This window comes from Mus pahari, chromosome 1 (assembly GCF_900095145.1).
Source record: "Mus pahari chromosome 1, PAHARI_EIJ_v1.1, whole genome shotgun sequence".
Classification (NCBI taxonomy): Eukaryota; Metazoa; Chordata; class Mammalia; order Rodentia; family Muridae; genus Mus; species Mus pahari.
In genome coordinates, this window is record NC_034590.1 from 106,119,142 (window position 1) to 106,140,226 (window position 21,085).

The following is a 21,085-nucleotide window of genomic DNA, read 5'->3' on the forward strand; positions in this document are numbered from 1 at the left end:
TTGTGAGTTGCCAGAGCAGAAAGCTAAAAACAATTCGGGTTTGTTTGTTGAGCCAAAAAAAATGGACATCTTGTCCAAAGTACAATTTAAAGCATTATTTTTTTTTGTATTAAAGAATTTAGCAATGTGATTTCCAACTTAAGAATTTGTCTGCAGTTTCCCAAGAATGTATCTCCCCCCCACACACACACACACAATTTTTAACTCTTAAAGGAGAAAACCCGAAGGAACCAACAACAGTAACTATTAATACCTCTGCAGAAGGCTGACTGAAGAAGATGAAACTTCAGCCAGTACACCTTGAAATGGCCCAAAGCCAAACACAAACAAATGGAATTCACCCTGCCATGGGGAGGGCACAATATTGTCTCTTTCCCAAACCTGGGACCTGTTTGTTCCTTTTTAGAGTTGTTATTTTTTATTTGGGCTTTTTATTTTCTTCTGTAATTTTGAGACAAGGTCTTATGCAGCCTCGACTGGCCTCCAACTCACTAGGCAGCCAACGGTGACTTAAACAACTAGAGTCCAATTTTTTCGGTTTATTAGCCAGGCAGTGGTGGTACAAGACTTTAATCCCAGCACTCAGGAGGCAGAGGCAGGAAGATTTCTGAGTTCGAGGCCAGCNTGGTCTACAGAGTGAGTTCCAGGACAGCTGGGGCTACACAGAGAAAACCTGTCTTGGAAAAAAAAAAAAAAAGCATAGTTTTGTTTAAAAAAAAAAACTGTTTAAATGGGAAGAAAAGCAATAGAAACCTACCTCCATTCTCCTTCTAAACCCTAAGAAGCACTGGTCTTTCCCCATTGCCCACGCTTCTTCCCCTCAGCCTTCACTCTGGATCTCGCTCTTTCTAGCCGGCATCACAGCCCTGGGTGAAGCATGATCCTCCAGTGCACAGGGAGTACTCCCTATGGGACTTGTCTTTGCATCTGTCTCTGGCAAGAACAGGCAGCAGGCACAGTGTTCGTGCCTGGACAACGCCCATTACTCTTCTTGGGTTGTCTGACCCTGTGGGTGGAGACCTACAGGCATATTTCTAGGTTCTGCTAGTTCGTCTGGAAGGGAAACTTTGACCTTCGTAGGACAACTTTGCAACATTATTTTTTTTCCCCCTAACTCTCTTGAAGGGTGTCTACAGTATGTTTCTGTGGTACCCCTTGTGTACAGCTTGTCACTGCAGTACCAACTCCCTCCCTGCCCCCTGCCCTGTGAAGGATGCCTGCAGCATGTAACTGTGGAACCACCCCTCTCAAGGATGACTGCAGTGTGCTACTGCAGCACCCCCTCATTTGTATTTGTCCACTTATGTCTTTATTAGAACATCTGGCTTTTGCTGAGGGCCTCCCCACGGTTGGATGGGAGCCACTCTGAAACCTGGAAGCAACGCTTGGTCTTCTCTACTTACCTATTTTTCCCTCAAACAGAAATAAAGTTGACTATAGGAAAATTTGGCAATGACTCATTCTGTGGAAAGTTAGTATCATCCATTTTAGCCCAATTTTATCAGTTATATTTAACATACAACAGAGAAACCCTGTTAAGGGAGGAACTGTAACAAGAACAATCAATCAATCAATCAATCAATCAATGGTTCTGTAGCACCCTCATTACTGGTACAGGCTTTTTGGTCAAATTGTGGATATCCCAGCATTGTCCTACCCAAGGCTAAGAACTCCTCTCTTCTTTCTCTCTTCCCCACCACAGTCTCTGCATCTGGCCAAAGTTGCTCACTGTATTGTTCTCTGGAGCTTCAGAACATTCCACAGACCATCCTCTGCACCTGAACATCCCATCCCGACACCACTGAACTGAGCACACTCTGGCTGCCATTCGTTGTTTCTACTTCCTCATGGTCCAGGGCCTTTGTGACCTGTTCCTGTGGAACTGCTCTTCCCACTGTCTCATGAGCATCTACTTGGTAACTGAGAGTGCAGCACACGTGCCTTCCTGTCTGTCAGTGACAATAGTCTCGTGACTTCATGTGGCTGGGCCATGCTTGTTTCTGCCACAAAGAGTACTCATTTCTTTGTTGAATTAATAATTGTTAAAAGAATAAACAAGAGACAGCTACTGTGACTCATAGTCTGAACTGACTTCTAAATGACTGGTTTTCTTGACTGTCATAGTAAGTTCAATAATTCTTCTCTCTTAGCAAGCTTCTGACATTTTCTCCTTCCTATTGCCTGCCTCCAACCTCAGCACAAGCTGCATGGAGATACTCACATTCGGTCACCTCCCAATCACCAATGCTGTAAGCCATCTGAACTATCACCAAGCATGCAAACTGTCTGCCAACCACCATAAAACACTGTTTAGGTTTGCCCAGCTTTTTCCCCAAACAGATTGAACAAGCAGGAAAAAAAAAATAGCAAAACATCAGACTTATACCTAACCCCATAAAGCCTATAAATGAGCTAATAACTCCAACCAAAAATGAGTCCTGTAAAGACTGAAATTGAAGGAATACTGAGACCCAGATACTTCCTATCTAAAATAATTACACTATGCATAGTCACAGAAAGATACAAATAGATTAAAGTAGAAATACAAACACATAAGCTGCATGGGGCCAGGGAGGTAACAGGAAAACAAAAATTGACCATAGAGGTACAATGTGTGTGTGTGTGTGTGTGTGTGTGTGTGTGTGTGTGTGTGTGTGGTGGGGGGTTCCCTTGGAGGACAGAAGAAGGCATCAGATCCACTTCAGGCTACTGCGAGCAACTCAATGTAGATAAACCCGGCTGCAAGAGAAGTGTGTTTTTTTAACCACTGAGATACCTCCCTGACCCTGGGCATGTTGCTTTTTAATGTATGATGGAATAGACACACCACCAGAGATTAAAAAGGAAATTTCATCATAACAAGAAGACACACATCAATAATGGGAAGTTATCACAGATGTATGTCCTCTCAAGAGCATTTCAAAGTACAGCATGCTAAACCTAACAGAAAGAAAAATCATAGGTAAATCAACAACCATCGCTGGAGATGCAGTAACACTTACCGAGACTGTCTTTGTCATTGCTCTATTGCTGTGAAGAGACACCATGACCACAGCCACTCTTATAAAGGAAGTCATTTAACTGGGGCTTGCTTACAGTTTCAGTGGTTTAGTCCATTCTCATCATGGCAGGAAGTATGATGGCAGGTGTTGCTTTAAAAGTTATTAATTAACTCCATAGTTCTTAATATGATCTGGTCATCTCCCCTTACTAATAATGAAGGCAGAGTCCTAATGATTTATTTAATCAGCTTTAGCACAATTACTGGGCATAATCTATCTTTCTATGTACTCGACTATTAATTCCCAGCTGAGCTCCCCAAATACTAGCCTGGGTTATTTCTGCTCTATCAGTTTGTCCTTTGAGGGCATGTCACTGGGTCATGTCCATCATGTCTAATGGAGACCTCCTATTCAACCATTTCCTCTCTCTTCTACCTTTTCCTCTTCTTCCTCTTTATGGCCCTTCCTGCAACTCCCAGCCTGGTAAATCCTTCCTACCTCTATTCTCTCAGTAATTGCTGTCAACCATATTTATTTAACCAAGCTGAGAACAAGATGAGCAAAGTTTACACAGTATCATTTGGATCTGCTTGTTGGGGGCAACCAGATCTTGAGGACCAGTATTTAGCATTTGAATACATAACAGCACCAGACCAACCCTCGACAGACAGGCAGGAGTGACACACTTCCTCCTATAAGGCCATACCTCCTAATCCCTCTCAAGTAGTGCCACTCCCTGATGACCAAGCATTTAATCCATGAGCCTATGGGAACCATTCTTATCTAAACCAGCACAGGGACCTATTAAACACCTGCCAAAAATGAGGATAAATAGTAAACAGAAGGCCTATCTCACATACTGAAGCACACTGAGCAACAGACTCTTAGCTGCAGTGAGAATGGACACTGACTTGGGAAGACTTGGTGGAAAGATTAATATCTGATTCCTGTCCATAGGCCACACGACAGGCCTGCGTTTGAAATACAAGCAATAAGTTCATTTTAAGCACCTCAACTATTTGGAATTGGAAAGCATCTCTCTTAGCAGGCAGGACTAGGAAAAGCCAAGAGAGATCATAAAACATTTCAAACAACACACATGATGAAGAAAATGCAGGATACTGAATGTGTGGCCCATAGCCGAAGCAAGTGTGGAGGAGGAGGTGGAGCTTAAATGCTAATGTTAGGGAGAGGTTGGTTGATTTGTCTGTCTGTCTGTTTGTTTGTCTGTTTGCTTTTGTTTTCTAAGTCAAAATCAGGAACCTAACTTTCCGTGTAGAAAAGCTAGAAAAAAAATTAAATAACCAAAAACTTAAGTTAAAAAGAACATTTTAAAACTAATAACAAAAATCCAATAAAATTGAAATCAGAAAATTATAGAGAGAATTAAAGTCAGAAGACCATCCTTAAAGAGATTAGTAAAACTGATGAAATTATCCAAAGGCTGATGGGGCCAAACAAGTCACCTATTGTAGGACCCAAATCCTATAAGCATTAAAGGAAATAAAATATCATTTAAAATGTTTGTCAACACCAAACATGACACTACATACAAGGAGCAATTCTGAAGATCCTATTGCAACCTAGAAAATGGAATTTATACCGGTAAAAGGAAAGGTGAAGACATTATGAAGTAAATAATAAACCAAAATCACTCATTTAATAAATATGCAAGAACTCTTAACAACATTTTAGCCAGTTGAATATAAAATTACTTCAATGAATAATACATCCTGGCCTAGTGGGGCTTAGCCCAGAAAGGAAGTGCAGCTTAACATTTGGAAATCAGTCAGATGTAATTTACTGTATTCCCAGACTAAAAAAGAAAAATTAAGTTCATCTCAAGGTTGTAGAACAACAACAACAAAATATCACATTGATTGTTGATTTAAATAACAATTTTTAAAACACTCTTAGAAAACACATTAGAAAGAGGAACATTGCCCCCTAAGGAACAGGACCCTCCTTCACCTGCCAGCATCCCTCATGGTGGAAGATCAAGTGGGTCTCACAGAGGTAATGGATGACTTAAGAGTGTTTTTATAGGTCAACTGCTCAATGCACAGGAGTTTCTAACCAGGGAGCTCAAGCAAGAAAAAGAAACTGGGAGAATCTTCTATAGTTACTTTTCTGTATAATTCCTGTTTTCTACATACCTCTCGTTATACCCACACCCCTCATCAAAGAAGCTTTTCTTTGCAACAGGTGGAGACTATTATTACAAAAGCCACAATTGTCAAAATGTAGATAATAAGTTACCCCAACTGATTGATCTACAACAACCCCTAAAACTAAGGCTCAGGGAAAATCATGTGGGGGGGGGGGGGGTGAAAAGAGTATAAGAACCAGGACTACAGGACACCAATCGATGGCATTCCCTGGGCACAACAGGAAGGCTGCATCTATGAATTCTCGACAATATGCTCATCTGAACAAAACCTGCATAGTGACAACACCAGCTAATATGCCAAGGCAAATGGAAAATTCCACGTTGTCCCACTCCTAGATAAAGAGCCAAAGAAAGTGAATAGCAACTCAGAAAGTGGCTTAGAGAAGGAGAAGCAGTTTCTTCCAGGGACAAACCCATACATAGGCTGTGCAACATACATAGGGGTCAGTTCTGGATATATGCACATGGGAACAAAATTAACAGACTCAGAAATATATATATATATATATATATATGCATATATGCATATATGCATATATGCATATATATGTATATCTATATAACTAATAATTAAAGAAGTGATCATTAATTTGACAGGAGTTGGAGGTGGAAGAGAAGGAGCTGGGAGTGCTGTAGAGGCAGTGCTCAAGCATGAAATTCTCAAAGAAACTATTAAAAACAGAAATTAAAGGGAAAGAAAATTAAAATACTGTATTTGATTTTGAGGTGACATAGTTATTTCTTCAAAAGACCCCATAATATCTACCAATTAAGGCAAAAGACGCTACAGTAAATAACTGTGGATGGTTTCAGAATTTAAGGTTGATATATGAAAATCAGTTTTATTCTATATATGGGCAGCAAATATTACAAATTGGGCAAAAGATTTTAAAGAGCAGAGCATGGTGGGGCATACCTATAATCCCAGCCCTTGGGAGGCAGAAGCAGTTGGATGCCTGTGAGTTCAAGTCCAGCCTAGTAAACATAAAGAGTTCCAGTCTAGTCAAGGCTACATAGTGAGAATATGTATGCACGTATATATGCATATGTATATATAGACTATATCCAAATATGTATATGTACATATATAGGCATACACACACACACACATACAAAACCCAAGGTTTTAATAGACAACACCATAGAAGATTTATGGACGGCAGTTATGCTGTTACAGGCATTAGGAGATGCTCAGCATCATTTGGCATCAGGGAAATGTAAATGAAAATGGAAGTGATTTACCACCACAAACCCTCTGGAATGGCTAAACAACAGAGCCTATCCACAGGCAAACATGTGCAGCAACCCAACCTTCCACATGGGTGGTAGAAATACAGAATGTACAAGCATCCGAACCTAGCTCTGATTTTTCTTTAGATAGTAAACATACACCACTGGTCAGCTTTAGCCATACTGTGCCGAGATGGTTACCTGAAAGGAACGGCAATGATCTCACACAAAGGCGTCTGTACGGCAGTGAGCGGGGTTATTTGCGATAATCTCACTCTGGAAGCAACCCAGATATTCATCAACAGCCAAAAAGGAAAGCAGACCATGAACTATCCAGGCCATGAAATATGACCCAGCAACTTGAAGGAACCATCACTGCCACACACAATTCAGTAGTTGAATTCAGCATGATGGGCATTGTGAGAGGAGCTGGGCAGGAAGGGATACGCTCTTCAGGTTCCACAGATGGGACACTTAAAGGGATAGGAGTGTCTATTGGTCACCAGAGATGGAAAGGGATAGACACTTAAAGAGGAGATGGAGATGTTCACAAGGAAAACAATGAAGCTTTCCAGAGTGATGTGCTTGATCGGGGTCGTAATGGGACCATGGGTTTCTAGGTACACAAATGTAGTGATTTGCAAGTGTCAACTGTACAACCTGTTGTACATAAGCTGTACCTCCTTAAACTCTCTTTTCATCAGTTACTATATTTTAGCAATAATGGTTACAAATGGAAGCTTAAAGACATAATTCCACCCATGATAACTTCAAAAACATGACATTTAGGAGCAAGCCCAGTGAGATCTGAAGAGCCTCTATCATTAAATCAGAAGTTTCCTGTGAGAAATCTTAAGGAGATACAGATGTCAAAATAGCATTGCTGGATTAGAAGGCTAAGGCTGCTGACACATCTTTGCAAATGACTTACTGGTTCAGCACAGCCCTATGGGTGTCCACAGTCCTGTTTTTCATAAAAGTTAACAAGGGCCAGAGAGATGGCTCAGTAGATTAAACGCTTTTGCTGTGAAAGCCAAGAGACCTGAGTTAAATCCCCAGAACCCATGTAATGGAGGAAGGAGAGAATGGACTGCACGTAGTTGTTCTCTGGCATCCACATGTGCATGTGAGATGGGAGGCCTCTCATATACATCTCTTCTCTCTTTCACACACACATACACACACACACAAAAAAAAAATAATAAATAATAATAATTTTAAATATTTAAGAAAATTAATAAGAAAATTAAAATTAATTAAAGTTAGCTAATAATTTAAATGTAAAATAAAACTATAAAACAGGAAGAAAGAAAGCCGAAAAGAGAAAGATAGCTGATGATTTGAACGCCAGACTAAGTAAGTTCCTGACTTTTCCAAGGTAATGAGAACTGAGGTATGGAAGGTCATGGAAGTTAGGGAATGATCAAGGGGACAATAAAGAAAAGCAGATAGGTATATATATATATACTATTAAAAGGTATATACCTTTTAATAGTTTGGTACCTTATTGAAAGCCACACTTGAATGAATATATATATTCATATTCATATATTCATTCATTCAATATATATATATATTCATTCAAGTGTGGCTTTCAATAAGGTACCAAACTATTAAAAGGATATTAAATCTCAACATATGGTACTGGAACCATGGATGCCTACATGGGAAAAAAGTCATCTTGGCTCCCTACAGCCACAGCCTGAGAAGCCATGTCAGGAGAAGCACAGGCTCACGTGGAGTAGCTACGTCTGTTATCACTGCCCATGGAGAGGTTATTAGACAGAGCACAGTAAGTCAATGCCATAAAGAGAAAATGAGGAACCGCATTTACCTAAGTGTCAGTCACCTCAAGACATTGTTACATCAGCAAATCATGAATATTTGTAAAACATTTGCCTAACAAAAATTATATCCAAAATATGATTCCTACCATGTGATGTAGGAAATCAGACAATACAAGTGAATTAAGATAATAGAATAATGGAGCAGGTGGGCCTCACCTGGAGAGGTAGGAAGCTGACTTTTCAACCTCACTATTCCTCAGAAAGATACAAAGTAATTATCACAGTGGGCTAGCACTGCATGCTGTGGAACAGGGCCCAGCAGGCCAAACCAAAAGTGGGCAAAGAAACAGAGCCACATCCTAAACGTGAATCCCAACAGCCATTTTGAAGAAGGTGTTGCCAAAGACAACCAAAAGACACACCCTGCAGACCACCCTTCTAGCAAGTTCTAAGATGAAAAGAAGTCATGAGTGGTGTCTTGGGAACACTGGTAGACAGACACAGTCTGGCCTAACTGGGGGGAGTATGTTCTGTGTGAGCCAAGGGTACAAGCAACAAGCCAGAGGAAGATGTCAGAATGGCATTCTCCACAGGCGCAAACCTCAGGGCCTGGGATGCACTTCACATGTAGAGCACTTGCCCAGCATACTCAAGACCCTGATTCCACCATCATCACAATAAGAAGAGATAAGTCTTAGCTTATGAACGATTGCTGATGTGACTGTGAGCAAGAGTAGGAAGAGGATGGGCAGGTAACTGGAATGTTTATAAAGGTCCAGGCTGAGCCTGGGGGCACTGGGGTCTGCTACAGTTTACGTGTGTGTGTGGGGGGGGGGGTGTTTGGAAGTTTCCATACACCAAAATAACTACTAGCAACAAAACAGCCTGGCTTATACACCCAGCAACAACACCTCAGATGGACAGGGACTTGAAACTCACCGAATCAATTAGCAAATCCCCAGCATAGAGCTTCTCAGAGCTGTCAATATGGTAACTTCAGATGGCTGCCACTGTGTCTTACCACCAAGAGTATATCCAGGCCATTGGGTGTACTGAGCAAGTCTTGGTGTCACGTGACTCAGTAATCAGGGTCCTTGCGCACAGAGTTCTCTATGCCTGAGTTCTGAGGTCTACGTTCTTAGCAAATAGTTCTAGACAAGTCAATTGTTCCAGGCAATGTCTCTCCCTTAAAGCATAAGAGGCGATGTAACCATGCCTGCCACTCAGGATGGCTGTGAAAACTGAGATAAGATGTAAAACTCACAGGGACTGTGAAATGCCCTTGTGGTGAATTGGGAAGTGTAATTTATCAGAAAGGTCACCAGAAAAGGGATGGACAGAAGGCAACACAAAAACTCTTGGGCGAGTAGGAGCACACAGCTGTTTCGTTTGAATAATTAATGCCTTAAAGAATCAGGAGGAGATAGCCTTAAAGGTGCTTGCTGTGATAATGGGGAAATCACAGCGCACTAACCATGGCCAGAAAAAGGCAGTTTCTTCCTATGCTCTTCCTAAATATACTAACAACAATAAGAACCAATTTAATGCTTGAAATTTCAGCAGGAAAGACAATTGTGTTATTGTGAGCCTAGAGCCAGTCCAACCTCCTTCCCTATTGCAACAGCTATTCCTGTAATTAGAGTACATATTAAGCAGCTGTGGGGGAGCAAAATCATCCCATCGGAAGAGAGGACACATTTGAAAGGATGTGACATAGACTCCGGGCTGTATAATAAGAGGAGACCTAGTTGATAGCAGAAAGAAACACATGCAATTAACTCCCTGAACTCTGTCAGTGAAGTACTCAACTAGCATGCATGAAGCTCTGGATTTGAGTTCCAGCACCGTTTACAACAGTCAGGTGTGGTGATGCACACCTACGATCCCATCACTTTAGAGGAAATATCAGGAGAAGTTCAACATCATCAGGAGAAGTTCAACATCATCCTTGGATGTGGGCTGCACTGTGAGTTTGACATTAGCCTCGGTAGTGAGAGACCCTGCCTCCTCAAACAAACAAAAACAACAAAAAGCAAAACAAAACATGAGTGGAGGAAGGGATAGAGGAATGGAGGAAGGAGAGGGAGGAAAGGATAGAAGGAGGGAGGGAGGGAGGGAGGGAGGGAGGAAGGAGGGGGAGGAAGGGAGGGAAGGAGGAGGGGGAGGAAGGGAGGAAGGGAGGAAGGGATAGAGAGATGGACAGAGGGGNAGGGAGGAAGGAATAGAGAGATGGAAGGAGGGAGGGATGGAGAGAGGGGGAGGAGGGTGGGGCAGGAAAGGAGGACAAGATAGAGGGAAGGATGGATGAATGGCTGGCTGACTGGATGGATGGATGGATGGATGGGGTGTGAGACAGGGAGGAAGCAGGGAGGAATGGGGTAATGAGAGAGGGAGAGAGGGAGGGAAGGAGCTGTAGGAGATGGCTCAGTGGATCAGGACCTTACTGTGTCAGCATGAGGACAGGCCTTCAGATCTCCAGCACCCACCTAAAACCAGGCAGGAGAGGTAGCTACCTGCAATTCCAGTACCTGGGAAGTGGAGACGGACCATCCCCGGAGCAAGCTGGCTAGCTTGACTGGCTGAAGTCTGTGCACTCCACATTCACTTAAGGACCCTGACTCAGGAAATCAAGAGTGATTAAGACAGACAACTGGTGTGAAGTCCAGGCTTCCACATGCACATGCACACAAACGCTGTGTACATACATCACACACATCTACACATACACATGTGAACATGTATACATATTCACACACTACACACAGAGGTAAACACATGGAAAAGGAGAGAGACAGAGAGAGACAGGGACAGAGAGAGAGGGAGAGACAGAGAGACACAGAGAGAGAGATTAAATCATGAGATACAGCTGCTGATTGTTGGGTCCACAGAAATCAAGGTGCCATCATGGGAGTAGAAGGGTACGTCTGTTAATCTCGGCAGCACATCATAGGGCCACCCATGGACACACTTGAGCACTTTGGCTCTGGGATGTTCATTCCCTCTACAGAGGAAGATGAGTTCTAAAATAAGTGGAACCTGCATTCCTCCCCAGAAACCAACACTAAGAAGATGCATGGCAATGCCTGCCTGGGAGAGTGGGCTCCTGGACTCTGAGCACATGAGTCCTCATCACTGATGGACAGTGACCGGACAAGGCACCCTCCAATTAAACAAGCTGAGCATAGGCCCTCGGGCTGTGAGCCAGGGAAGCATTGTCTAGAAACTCACCCTTCCAATCTAGCTTTAACAAGAAAAGAAATTTATAAATGGAGATGTCAAAACAATTGTAAAGGAAAATGTCAAATGGAAATGTGGATAATTCTGCTCATTTCACGGGGTTCTAAGGCCCTCGATGACATAACCAAAGCAAAGAGGGCTGGAGCCGAAATAGCCTAAACCAAAGGAGTCATTACTGCAATTTCCCAATCTCCACTCACCGGTGAAGGCTCATCAGCCACAGGACAGGTACAGCACAGGCAGCCGGGCCCCTGGGGTCTACATGGCCCTCGTCCAGTAACATACGCTGTGGTCTGAACTATCAAAATGTCCACACACTCCAGGACAGGTGCCATGTGCCATGATCAAAGACACCACATGAGAGAAAAGAGCGAGACAGGCAAGGAGATGGTCCTCCGAGAAAGGCTGACGGCCAGCCATCTCTGCTTAATGAGAGGTCTGTGTGACCAGAGTGATGCACCAGAAACAACCATCCAAGACAAGCCCTTAAGTGAAATCACAGATCGTGACTCAAGGAAGGACAGGCTAGGAGTTTCCCTTGTTTTCAAATGTATTAAGCCACAGTTTCAAGGCAGCAAGTCTGCACAGATCATCATCTACCGCAGGAGACCACCCAGGACCCCAGGGACCACACCAGAGATACTGATGAGTGTCAGTGCATCACTGCAGGTGAGAAGTTCAACACCCAGTACATGCCACAAATTTGTCCAGGTGAATGAGAGGTTGTCTGCACAGCAGTCAGAATACCTGCCAGCTATGAGGACTTGGTCATTGAAATGGCCTGGAAAGATGCTTGAATCATTAAAGGGCCTGGCTTACAAGCAGGAAGATCCAAGCACAGTCCCCAACAAAAAGTCCCGGGCTGGGAAGGTGGAGCACGTGACCAACAGGTATAGCTGAATCCATGAGCTCCAGGTGTCAGTAAGAGGCTCTGTGGTGGTTTGCATAGGCTTGGCCCCCACAGACTCATGTATTGGAATGCTTGGCCCATTGGGAGTGGCACTATTCAGGAGAATGACCTTGTTGGAGTAGGTGTGACCTTGTTGGAGTAGGTGTGGCCTTGTTGGGTAAGTATGTCATTGTGGGCATGGGATTTAAGGTCTCTATACTCAAGATCCATGAAGGACAGAACCGTCTCCCCCTGGCTGTCTTCAGATCAAGATGTAGAACTCTCAGCTCCTCCAGCACCATGTCTGTCTGCAGGCTGCCATGCTTTCTGCTATGATGATAATGAACTGAACCTCTGAAGCTGTAAACCAACCAAAATGAAATGTTTGCCTTTATAAGAATTGCCTTGGGGGTGGGGGGAGATTCCTAAGGCCTCCACATGTGTGCACACACACTTGCACCCAGACCTACAACCCACCCAGGTATACCCCACATCTGCACGTGAAAAGGAAAGAAGAAAAGTCCCCTAAGCAGAGTGAATAAAGAATAAATGACATTAAGTATGGTCTCCATCATTCTCTGAACTTGCCAACCCATGCAGGTCCATGGGTCCCTCAGGTTGGTGTAGGTGGCTCATAAATGACCCAGGGCAGTGACACTGCAGGGAGGGAATGATCAGGGACACCTAGAGCCCCTTTCACCATTCTTTTAGTGAGCAAGTATCTAGGCCCGCAGCCCAGGGGCACACAGAAAGAACAAGGGCACATTGTCCTATTTCCAAGAATCTTACCTCCCAATGAGGGAGACAGATGGTAGGAACCATAACAAAGCAGAAAAAGAAACCTCCTAGAGTAGAGAAGTACAGAGCCCTGAGATTGATTCCATCTGGACCACAGGGACAGCTTCATGAAAGAGGTGGCATGTGAGCTGGTGATGGTTAGGAAGGAGGGAGGGAGGTCTTCAACATGAGTGGGAACTGTGACATCCAACAGAAGGGCTGAGCCACAATATTCTTAAAAGGCAGGCAGATAGGTCACACCAGTTCAGCAATAAAGTCCAGAAAATCCAAAGCTGCTCATGACAGGCAAGTGGACCGGAGCCTTGGGCAGGGAAAGCGGTACAGAGTTTGTCTCATCTCAGCAATCAGTGGTGAATACATATATGTATTTATGTATATTTGTACACATCTACATATATAAGCATATATGTGTATATATGTAAACATTTATAGTGATCATAAATACATGTAAAAACATGTAACTGTTAAAGATGTTGAGCTCGTGCAATTTAAACTACTTTTTTGTTATCTTGAAGTGCTTGTTTTTCAATCACAGTAACCTAGAATTACCTCTTCGAGGACATCCTCCTGCCTCAGCTTCCTTAGAGCTTAGGTTATAGATATTTATCACTGTGGTGATCTACAACAATTTCTAAAAAGGCCAAATACCTTATTGACAGCAATAGTCAAGACTGGAGTAGAAAACAAAGAGGAGATCAGATGACAATTTCAGAGTTAACTAACAACTAGCCCATCTCCCAGGCACGATGTTTAAATATATCTTCAAGTTATTTCATAGGAAAAATATACAACTGGTCCCAGTTGTCTGTGATACTTCTAAGTCTGAAGAAAAACGATACCTAGTAGGGCTTTAGGGATGGCTCAGAGGTCAAGAATATTTGCTTCTCCTGTAAAAGACTATAGTTGGGTTCCCAGGATCCACAATGGACCGCTTATAACTGCCTCTAACTCCAGTTGCATGGGAACCATGCCCTCTAATGGCCTCTGTGGGTACTCACATGCTGCACACGAGCGAGCATGCACATTACACACAAAACACACACACACACACACACACTGAAAAAAATATTAGCACATTCTGTCTGACAGGCACTAAAATTAAATAGAATAAAGGCCAAGTACATCCAAAGGGGCAGAAACACCTTGGTCTTCATTAAACCATCTTAGTCCCTAGAGGATCCCCTGGAGAGGGTACATGGGGGGGGGGTGCATGCTGCTATTCTCTGGGACCACAGTGTGACCAGGAACAATCCCCTGAGAGAAAAACTGCCTGTAAGAATTATAGGATATGACATACACAGACCTCCAATCTACACAGTCACTTCTTTGTCAATAAGAAAGTGGACATGGGATGGCCAACTCTTAAAATTGGTCTGTGGCCTCACCAATCAGATCCAGGGCTACTGGGGAGAAAACAAAGGAAAACTAGCTCAGTTGACTACACAAAGGAAATAGCCCAGCCCTCGCTTAAGTAACCTACACCCTAGTCTCACTATCGTATCCTCGGCAGCCAAGATGAAGAAACAACCTAACTGACTGGCGCACAATGAATAGAGAAAGAAAATGGAGTCTACATCTACATCAATATAAATCATGTTCAACCCTGAAAGAGGAGGGAATGGTATTACAACAGCAAAGATTCACTTGGAGGGCAAAGTTTAAGAGCAAGAAACAAGCTCTGGTCCCATTGTGATGGCCAACCGCTGTTATCCACTTGACACACCTGTGAAGAGGAAATCTCAACTGTGAAATTGCTTCCATCAGATTGGCCCAGGAGCATGCCTGTTGGGACATTTTATTGATTATTAATCAATGTAGGAGGGCCCAGCCTACTGAGGGTGGTGCCGTTCCTAGGCAGGTAGGCCTGACTGGAAGAAAGGTAACTAAAAGTGAGCCTGGGAACAATCCAGAAAGCAGCATTCCTCCAGGCTCCTGCCTTGAGTTTCTGCCTTGATTTCCGTGGATGGCAGACGATACCATGCAAGCCAAATAAACCTCTTCTTTACCCCGGGTTGCTTTGGTCATAGTGTTTATCATGAAACAGAAGTCAGACCAGGACACCCATGAATAAAAGGACACTAAAATGTCTATTTCGGAAACTGAGTGGATGCAGGTGTGTAACCACTGGGACCAAAGAGAAGAAATGATGGAACAAGGTCAGTCAACGGGGCTCAAATTCTCCATGTATGAGGAGCAGCTTCAGAGACCATAGTGACATGAGGAGACAGAGGGAAAAGCAGTTTGTGGTATGCTTGACATTTGCTGAGAGAAGACCCCCTTGTGGAAACAGACATGTCCCTTAGCTGTGTTAAAGGGCTCATCAAAATAGCCATGTATCTATTAAACAACAGTCTATGTACCTACAATTTACAGTTTATCTGAAAAATTAGAGAAAGCCCCTATCAGCTTAACAGACCACTTTATGAACTCCATAGCTTCAATGGCAGCTGGCAGAGGACTTGACTGCCTTTCTTCTTTCATAGCCGGAGAGCCACACTCCTGGAACAGCTGAGAAAGAGTGCCGGGCTGTGGGGATGAGGAGCAGAGGACAATTTCTCCAAGCTGTGTCCCAGACACAGTCACTGTGGCAGAGCTGCTAATCCATGGCTCTGCCATAGAGTGGCATTTAGCCCCAACACTGGTACAGAGCTCCTTGGCATGTTTTATTGTGTGCGGTGGGATGGAGTGGAGGTGCATGTGTGAACCTGCACCACACTGTACACACAGGAGTTAGAGGAGACCTTTTTGGGAATCACTCCTCACCTTTTATATGTTTTAAGGCAAGGTTTCTCTTCACCATGAACTCTGGGCTCAATGGCCTGTGAGCTTTTCCAGGTAGTTCTCCTATAGTTAACTCCCCTCTCTTGGTATGAGCACTGGGATTGCAGGTGCAGAACACAGTGTCACAGCTGCCTTCCCAGAAGCCAAACATGGGTTATTCTCAGGCTTGCAAGGAAAGGGTTCTAACCCACTTACTTACAAAAATAACACAGAGAATACATAACACAGAGAATACATGTGAGATCTCCACACAAGATAGAGAAAAAGGATAAAGAATGCCAAAATAATTAGAAAGACTAAGCAAGTCTCAATGAAAAGAATGGAAGACTGGTATTCAGTAACTGGCGTTCTAAAGGAGGGGACAAATGTTAAAGAGAGGGGTCCTTGAGCATAAAGCAAAAAGGAGAAACATTAGAAAGATTGAAATCAAATGAAAGAAATATTCTAGAAATAACTTTAAATAGAAAACTCAAAAATGTTTGAACATTTGGCAATGTGCCTCCAAATGACTCATAGAACAAGGAACAGACTAAAATGGAAATCATAAAATATTTTGTATCAAAGGCAATAGCAAAACAAAAAAGAAAGGAAAAAGTAAAGAAATGCAATACAGAAAAAGTTATGGGGTGCAACTAAAGCCACGCTCAGAAGTAAAGTCATAGTTTCAAAAGTTTGCAAGGAGAAATGAACATCTGAGATGGAGAGAAATGGTTGTCTTGTGGAGCTACAAACAGGAGGGGAAACCAAACCACAGAAAAGGAGTCGAGGAAAGCAGTTTTCAATGTGAAATAAATTAATAGCATAGAAAAACAAAGCCCATTGATGCTCCTATTAAAATGTCAGTTGGTAGATAGATAGATAGATAGATAGATAGATAGATAGATAGATAGATAGATAGATAGATAGAAGATACATGAAAGATAAATGATAGATATCAATTGATTATAGACAGATGTATAGATGCATAAATAGATTAAAATAATACATATGCTTTGCATTTGAATTTGTATATGTATACATAAAGAGATGCATGTATGTACGCTTGCATAAACATTCCTCTCTCTCTCTCTCTCTCTCTCTCTCTCTCTCTCTCTCTCTCGTGTGTGTGTGTGTGTGTGTGTGTGTGTGTGTGTGTGTGTGTGTGTGTGTTTCATGTATTAACCAGCTTGGCCTGAGAGGTCTTGGGGAAAGTAATACCCAACTGCAACACCCCAATAATAATGAGCATACACAGCTTCAAATCTTAGCTTCTAAAAACAACTTTTCAGTAAACAAGAAGAGGAACTTAAAACAAACAGAAATAAGAATCTGTAGAGGATCTGGGGCAGGAAAGCCCTAGCTGAGCCCAAGACTGCTCTTCCAGATGGCAAGAAATTGTTCCAAGGAGAGTGGGCCATGCCACAGACACTCAAGCCTCCTGAAGGGGATCCCTCTGGGAGGACTGGGGACAATTTGGGCAGTGGGGTGAATAATGATAACAGATTATGTCCCATTGAGAGGAGGAACAAACCAGGAGCCTTTTAGAAAGTAATTAAGTAATTACTTCACAACTTGATGAGGAACAAGATAACCAACATTTCAGACAGATTCCCATAAATGTGTATTAATTACAAAGGAAAGATGAATGTAGGCACTGTGGAGAAACCTGGCTGACACTGCCTCTATTAGGTGTCAAGATAAGCATTATCAAGATCACAGCAGATTTGGAATCCCAGGGCAACTGCTAGGACATGGTGGGAACCTGGCAATGGCCTCAGGGAGGCACAATCTCTGTCTAATTGTAAATACTTGGCAGACCCAGAATCAGGCACATTGCAAAATACTTGACCTGGTATCTTCATAGGTGTTAAAATGACCACAGCAAGGAAAGACCAAGAAGCTCAAGATGAAAGGAGATGGAGATATGCCCTAGGAGACATAGCACATGACTCTATAAGGATCCTCTCTCTACAAGAGATATTATTGAAGCCCATGGTCAAACCTGGGCTGGGTGTGAGGCTTAAGTGGAAAGACACATCCATGTTGAAATCCCAGTTCTCATGTATGAAAGGAAGGAAGTTCTTGTTATAGGAACCTGCCTGAAGTAACCAGGGGCTGTAGAGGAATGTGTCTGCCACTTGCTTCCAATGGCCCTAACAAAGCAAGCCCTTCAAATGCCTACCTCCAGTTTTTACGGAAGTTTACTATTGTTTCAAATCTTTAAGTAGCTAAAACCACACATACACAGTGTGTGTGTGCATGTGTGTGTGTGTGTGTGTGTGTGTGTGTGTGTGCATGCATGCGTGTGCACGTGCGCACGCACGTGTGTGCATACATGTAATTCATAGTGTCTAAATAGATATGCATAAATATTTCACCCCAGAAAAAATGTAGAGAGAATAACGCAGTTATTTCAAGAGTCATTAGAAACATAGCCAACCCAACTCTATATATTTTCATAATTAGAAAAGAAAGAGAAAATTTTTTTGCAGCTTCTACCTTGGAATGTAGCATGCTGTAAGAATTTGGGCTGTTATCTGTTCGGAAAAAAAAAAAGAAAAGAAAATCATTGTTTAACATATTTGAAAGCAAGAGCATAAAGGGACTGGGCCCAATCCCATGCATGATGGACCAGATGCTGAGAAACGCATGATGGACCAGATGCTGAGAAATGCATGATGGACCAGATGCAGAGAAGCGATCACCTGCACTCACCCAGGCAAAGCTACCAGATCTCCGAGGGAAATGAGCTAGCACTGGTGAGCGACTGCAGGAGGTCCATCTGAGCCAATGCAGCAACATGAATCTAATATACATGCTCACATTGGGTTCGGGAGCACAAGTCTCCTCACAGGCACCTCCTCCACCCAGAAGAAGTCCTCACACGCTCTAAGGGACGACTGTATGAAATCCTGGCTCAGAGGACAGCAGAGGCCCAAAGGTACACGGAAGCCCTTTGGAATCACCCTTTGCTTTCTCAAGAAAGAAAAGACTTAGTGTATGACTGTGTGTGTGTGTGTGTGTGTGTGTGTGTGTGCCAGTCACAGGGAAAACTCAGAAAAGCCACACCCCTGAGTTCTAGAGTATGGGCAACTACAGGTTAAAGCTTGGTAAGAACCAAGGTTGCAGCTACATCAACTTGTGGAATCCAGTCTATTTAGGCAGAAAAAAAGCACACTAAAAAATATCCTCCATGCATTTCTGACTAACATTATTAGCAATGTAGGAAAAAATGAACTCCTTTAAACAAATGAACACTATATGCAGCTTTTAAAATCCCTATAATTAACTGAGTATAAACTGTATACTTTCTCTAAGATTGGAGTCAAGGGGGAAGTGGGTGTCAATTTTCCTTACTCCTAGAGAGCTTCACAGTGGAAGGCAGTGTAATTAGACGAGAAAAAGAAATAAAAGGATATTTCACCAGAGAGCATGCCAAAGTGGGTGAGGAAATGCCTAGGAGGCCTCGACCTCACACAAAAAACCTTAGGCGACTGAGGCAAGCTGGGAGTGGAAAGGAGGTCTTCACAGAGCACGCTGATGGTTGTCCACTGCCAATGCTCAGCTCTGAAAACATGCAAGTGAGGATATATGGGCTGAGCAGGCTGTATGTTTTGGGACTCTCTTAGCCCTGGCCACCAACTCAAACAAGGACTCCTTAGGCCTGGTATTTGTGGTTTTGTTGGGTAATCTTTGGCTCTTGGAGGAAACAGTTTCCTTTTCTCATCAGCTCATATGAGAAAAAAATCATTTGAATTATGTATGTATATTTATACACATAATTATAGATATTATAGAGTTTATTTTTAGGTAACCAAGTAATAGGATGGCTCTTTGTGGGTTTTGGACATCCTTATTTTACCCATCTCCCTCCTTCTATATCTCCCCCTTTATCTTCCCTAACAACCCCCTTTCCCCGAACAGACCACTGTATTCTCATATTCCCTTTTATCATCCTCCTGCCTTCTTCTACTTTTACCTCCTTACCCTCCCTAATGAGATCCCCTTCCCATTTCCCTAATTGGATCGCTTGTATCCTGATTCCCCCCCCCTCTATTGCTCCCCAACTCCCAGTCTGTCAATGGTTCTGATTGAATGAGGAATTATCTAGATCAGATTGGTCTGTGGACACGACTGTGTGGAATTGTGATTGTTAACTGAAGTGGGAGGGTCTAACTCATCTTAGGCAGCATCATTCCCTGGCTTGGGCCCTAAGCTGTGTAAGAGTGGAGAAAGCAGTAAAAAAGACAGGCAAGGGTCCATTTGTTTATCCTCTTTTTTTCTTGATATCGGGGTGGTCCTTTAAGTCCTGCCTTGACTTCCCTGCAATAATGGTCTCTAACTTAAAATCTCTTTCTATCATAATAGCTTTTGTTCAGGATCCTTTTATCACAGCAACAGAAATTAATCTAGGGCAGTGTTTAAAACCAAACCCCTGCTTCTTTATGCAAGGGTCAGTCATTGGAACTGTCCACCACCATGCCTGGATACTCTGTTTCTTTCTCTAACTTTTCTGCATCTTTGGAACACTTTCCAAATGTTAGCTTATACATTTTTTTTTTCTATTCATCTCCTGCCCCTTCCACCAGTACCTGCGCTTTAAGGACTAAGGACATATTGCCTCCTAAAAGGGCAGTAGTCATAATCTATTTTTCAAACAAAACAACACAAAAAATAAAGGCCCATATCTCAGGTGCTAGCTACCTTGCAACACCAGTGCATATAAATTCAGTGTTTAATTTCCATAACACATTACAGTTGTGTTTTTAAGTCCCAATAATCTATGAGGGGAGTGTTTTGATTTTGTTTCTTTTTTTAAAGATTTAACTAAGATGGTATCACCAAGCATATTCAATGTGATGATTAAAAGGAATGAAATGTAATTTACTAACATTTTCCAGCAGTACATACATCTTAAAAAGACACATACACATGCAGTAGATGAGTTCCGTAGCATCTTGGCCTATGCATTTTCTCAGAGAACAGTCTAGAAAAACCTTGTCTCCATCACAGACACAGGCCAAGCCCTTGTTTCATTTACTTTGGACACGTGGATAATCAGCTTGTAGCTCAGAGTCCAGCCTCACCAGAGTGTGCTCAAAAACTTAGAAGATACTCAGTCTTTTGGTGATAGAAAGACACAAACACTCCCACAAGCCATGGGTTGTACAGGGTGGCCCTGTTCACTCCCAGACCAACCAAAAGAGTGGGA